The sequence below is a fragment of the Nomascus leucogenys genome, chromosome 7b, assembly GCF_006542625.1.
Source record: "Nomascus leucogenys isolate Asia chromosome 7b, Asia_NLE_v1, whole genome shotgun sequence".
In the NCBI taxonomy this organism is placed as follows: domain Eukaryota; kingdom Metazoa; phylum Chordata; class Mammalia; order Primates; family Hylobatidae; genus Nomascus; species Nomascus leucogenys.
Window position 1 is genome coordinate 8,642,192 of NC_044387.1, and position 5,689 is coordinate 8,647,880.

Genomic DNA, 5,689 nt, shown 5'->3' on the forward strand with positions numbered 1-5,689 from the left:
CCAAAGGGGAAATGATGACATGGACAAAGGCCTCGAGGCAGGAGGAGCTGCTGGTAGCCAGCTCTCGGCATAAGCTTTGGCATACAGTAAGTGCCTTGCATACTGCTGTATTGCAATTGAAAAAATAAGGATCTGGCTGGGCGCGGTGGCTCACGCTGGTAATCCCAGCACTTTAGGAGGCCGAGGTGCGCAGATCATTTGAGGTCAGGAGTTGGAGACCAGCCTGACCAACATGGTGAAACGCCGTCTCTACTAAAAATACAAAAATTAGCCGGGTTTGGTGGTGCATGCCTGTAATCCCAGCTAATCGGTAGGAGAATTGCCGGAACCTGGGAGATAGAGGTTGCAGTGAGCTGAGATCATGCCACTGCACTGCAGCCTGGGAGACAGAGCAAAACTCTGTCTCAGAAAAAAAAAAAAAAAAAAAAAAAGAAAAAATAAAAAGAGAGGTCAGGCACAGTGGCTCACACCTGTAATCCCAGCACTTTGGGAGGCTGAGGCGGGTGGATCGCCTGAGGTCGGGAGTTCGAGACCAGTTTGGCCAGCAAGGTGAAACCTGTCTCTACTAAAAATACAAAAATTAGCCGGGTGTGGTGGCACACGCCTGTAATCCCAGCTAACCGGTAGGAGAATCGCCAGAACCTGGGAGACAGAGGCTGCAGTGAGCTGAGATCATGCCACTGCACTCCAGCTTGGGAGACAGAGCGAGACTGTCTCAAAAAAAAAAAAAAAAAAAAAAGAAAGAAAAAATAAAAAGAGTGGCTGGGCACGGTGGCTCACGCCTGTAATCCCAGCACTTTGGGAGGCTGAGGTGGGCGGATTGCCTGAGGTCGGGAGTTCAAGACCAGCTTGGCCAGCTTGGTGAAACCCCGTCTCTACTAAAAATACAAAAATTAGCCAGGTGTGATGGTGCATGCCTGTAATCCCAGCTACTCAGGAAGCTGAGGCAGGAGAATCGCTTGAACCCGGGAGGCAGAAGTTGCGTGAGCAGAGATCGCACCATTGCACTCCAGCCTGGGCAACAAAAGGAGACTCCATCTCAAAAAAAAAAAAAAAAAAAAAAAAGACAGAAAAAATAAGGATCTGTGTGCTCACCTGAAGGTTAAAAACGATGGAAGACCCAACAGCTGGCTGTCAGACATAGTTACAGAAGTAGTGAGATTTGGGGTGAATTTTACTTTCTTTTTGGCATTTCAGTATTGCTTAAATTACGTTTTATAATGAACGTGTATAACTAATGAGAAATAGTGTCTTATTTTGTGGGAAAACAAGATAAGATTGTTCTCGTCATTGTTCACACACAGGGAGGCTGGTATAGAATACACCAGTCTCACCCTGAAAGACACAGAAAACTAAACCCTGCTCTGGACCCAGCACTGAGCAGGAAGGTGCCACCTTCAACTGTGCTGCCCAGTGGCTCTTGCAAGACCCCTCACACTGGTGTGTGACTGGTACTCTAGGGGGATTCAGCAACAACTCCCATACAACTCACTCTGGCCCAGGGCACCCCCCACAACCCAGAACCTCAGTAACTCCCTCCAGAGGTGGCACACAGCACCTGTTCCCATAGTTCCCCACTGAACCTGCCCAGAGGCCGTGATGCCTCGCCAAGTGGACTGAAGGGGTACAAGTGAAGGCTCAGTAGAAATGGTGGAAGAATGGTGGCTGGACCCGAACCTCAGGAAGCACTGACATTTTCCCTCTGGCCCTGGATCCCATGTAACTGAACATCTCTTCCAGGTGGTACCTTGCTCTGGCTAGCAGGAGGACAAGGGCTGGCTCTGAGAGGTAGAGCAGCTTTTAACAAGTCACTCCTCAGGACCTGAGCTCTTCATCTGAAAAGGGATGGATAGCCGGGCGCGGTTGCTTACGCCTGTAATCCCAGCACTTTAGGAGGCCGAGGCAGGCAGATCACGAAGTCAAGAGATCGAGACCATCCTGGCCAATATGGTGAAACCCATCTCTACTGAAAATACAAAAATTAGCTGGTCGTGGTGGCAAGCACCTGTAGTCCTAGCTACTCAGGAGGCTGAGGCAGAAGAATCACTTGAACCCGGGAGGCGGGGGTTGCAGTGAGCCGAGATCGCACCACTGCACTCCAGGCAGGCAACAGGGTGAGACTTGTCTCAAAAAAAAAAAAAAAAGAAAGAAAGAAAGAAAAGGGATGGATTAGACTGGGTAACCACTATGTTTCGATATCTACCATGGATTGGGCACCTGCTACAGGTCACAGAAGAGAATTTTATATATGGTTTTTCATTTACTTCCTCTGACACTTTCCCCTTTTGTCCACAGCACCTGTCCTTTTCCTCCTCTTCCCCTAATCTTTCAGGATTCAGTTCAGATATTACTTCCTCTAGGAAGCCTTCCAATTGGATTAACCAAAAGCATGTACTCCACTGTTTGACACAGAGATGGGGTTAGAGAGGGAAATAACAAGTTTAGTTTTGGAAACATAAGCGATGAGAATTATCAGGTAGTAACAGGGTGAGTATTCAGCTTTTAGATCTTAGAGAGTATGGCTGCCCAAAAAGAAAATAGAAACAGCTCCATAAAAAACTTCATGCAAATGGGGGCAGGTGAGGAAAGAAGAATCTGGAAGAGACAGTAGGCTCAGACTTGACAGCAGAGAACTACAACAACAAGCCTGAGAGAATCACCTCAAGGAGCTGTCAACAGCATCTCTCTGAGGACAGTGATGGGGAAGGGGAGGAAGATGTGGGACTGGAATAAGGAGAAGGGCTGTGGACTAGGGAGGTTTTCCCTCCCAGTGGACATCTGGCAATGTCTGGAAACATTTTTGGTTGTCATAACTGGGGGACCACTACAGGCACCTGGTAGGGAGAGGCCAGGGATGCTGCTAAAATAGACTACAACGCACAGGACAGCCCTCCACACACACACACACACACACACACACACACACACACACACACACACCAATTATCTAGCCCCAAACGTTAATAGTGCCACTGCTGGAAAACGCTGCCTTAAAGGATATCGGGGAGCTCACAGACTCCCCAATGGTTCCAAAGACTGGGCCTAGCAGCTGAGTAGACAGGAGCAAAGTCCAAGATCACACTGAAAACACCACTGTTGCCACCACTGGGCACCCTGGCACTGGTCACTGGACTTGGCATTAGAGCCACCCCTTCACTGCTGCCCCGGTACCTGTGACCATTACCGCCACCAGCACGACTCCCACAGTGGTATATGCAGTTGGTAGCGCTATAGTGACCTAACAATCCCAGCTGCAAGAGGCGGCTGGACAAACATGTGCCCTAGGGCCTTTACAGCTCAGGGGGGTAGGCTCTGTCTGCAGTAAGACTCAGAAAGTGGACTTCCTGGAGCAAGTGACTATAACAATCAACAGTGGCGTAAAGGGAGGGAGAGAGGGAGCGAGTGGAGTAGTTCTATTTGTTTCTTTGAAGCTGCCCATTTGAGGGCAGAAAGGACAGGATTAACCAGGATGGAGAGAGGATGACAGTATTTGAGGAAAGAGCCCAGGAGGAAGGAGGTGCCAGAAGGGGCAGATGAGGAGATAGTTAAGACCAGGCCCCACTCTTTGGCTCTGCATACAGCAGGCAGTTAGTAAATATATGGGATGAACAAGGAACCATCAGAGAAGGGCACACATCACTGAGAAGTCACTTAAATTCCAGATTTCATCCTTTCAACCACTGGGCATTCTGAGATGGGGGGGGCCCAAGGATCTGAGTGTGAAAAGCCTGGTTCTGATAACAACAGCTGGCAAGAGACAGCCCAGGCTGGTCCCAAGTTGCCCAGGTCTTGCCACCACACTGGGCTGCCTTCCCCATTGCTCTGCAGTTGCCCAGCTCTACTTCAAATTATACAAATCCTGCTAATGACAGAGCCCGTAGAAGTTATTCAGTAGAACGAACCTCCAGCCGAAGCTGGACCCACCGCTGACTGTCCTGAGGTATCCTTTAACCTCCCTGCCACCTCAAGAAAGCTAGGTCTGCTGCCAAGCAGGCCTGGTTCTTAGAAAGTTTTTTCTCCAGTTAAGGGGAAAGCTAAGCACCTTCTCTGCTAAGTCAGCAACCACAACCACTCTCCAGCATGAAGAGGACAGCGATTGGCCTGGTCCTCCCGGCAGGGAAGAGCTTGTGGGCTGGTCCTGACCCCCAACTCCAGCTGCTGGCACCAGGACAGGTTAAACAGCTGAGCCAGTGAATCTGACTCTTTCCCATTGATGCAGGAAAATAGGGTCTGGAGGCAGGGAACATAAGGCCAATTCATGCTTCAGCTATAACAGGAAATATCCTCCCCATAGGGTATATGCTGTAAATGAATTTGTTAATTTACTTCATCCTTTCCATTTACATAGGGTGTACCTCAAGTAACCAATGGAATCCTCTAGGGGGTATTTACTCCCAAAAATTCTGTAACGGGCCCCTTGAGTCCCTATGCTCAGGCCCTCTCCCACGCTGTGGAGTATACTTTCATTCTCAGTAAAACCCTTCATTCCTTCCTTGCTTTGTGCATTTTGCCCAATTCTTTGTTCAAGACACCAAGAACCTGGACACCCTCCACTGTTAATGCCATGGCCCAGCCCTTTAGTTCACAGACTTGGGTGTCCATGTGGCTGGGGTCACATAACCTGAGAAGGGCAGGGTGGAGACGGAACTAGGTCTGTTGAGTCAGTCCCACCACACTGCCCTGCCTCCACTGCCCAGTGAGGGGCCCAGGTGGCTGGTGCAGTTCTGATGGGGAAATTTCTCTAGCACTCCTCCCAGCCCCCACACCCAGCTCTCTTCCAGCTGCTTCTTGTCCCCTTACTTCCAAGTAACTGATGGGTGCAGGATGTTCTGGGCCCTTCCATGAGGCCTCGGTAAGGCTCGGCTTCCCTTTGCTGCTGCAGCCCTGTAGGGAGGCCAGCCTCAGAGAAACAGGTTAGGGCTGGGCAGGGGATACAGATACCATCAAATTCATTTTGCCAATGAAGCTGCAGCACAGGGAGGGGTGGGCCAAGGCCAGTCAGCAAATCTGAAGGGCTAAGACTCAGATCTCACTTGGGCTCTGTCTGTGGTAGGGGGCTTGGTGTCGAGGGGATCTGGGATGGTTTTCTCTGCTCCTTTAAGAGGCAGATCCTGACTTGGCAAGGTCAAAGAGGCAGAGCTAGCATTCTCACTAAAGCCCTTCCCTCCTGTGCTTGGGAGGGGCATGAGTGAAGGGCAGCTGCCCTATCCAGGGCCACATGCCCTCTGCAGCTTCCCTGCCCTGTGGCCTCCCAAGACGGGAAGCTGTCTGACCCATGCAGCTGAGGGCAGCCATTGCAGAGCACGACCTCCTGCAGGGCTGCGGCCTGTCTCCCTGCAGCCCCCCACCTACAAGCTGACTGTCTTCCAGCGCTGCCGGAGAGAACAAGCTGACTTCCCTGTGCTTGCTCAATGACTGTCCCCAGACATCTGAGGACACAGATCATGCTGCTCCAAGGTCTTCTTGAGCTAAATGTTTCCCAGGTCCCAGGGCACTTCCAGGTCCTTTCCCAACACCAATCCTTTGTCAAGGGCAGTGATGGGGTAGGAACAGGAGGCCCAAGCCAAGCCCCTTGCTTCTCTGCCCCGCCAGGGCCTGGGGCCCCTCCTGGTGGGGCAGAGGCATCCTCCAAGCTGTTTCTACATCCCTGAGGGGCCCTGGTCCCCTCACAGTGCCCTCACCAGCCTTG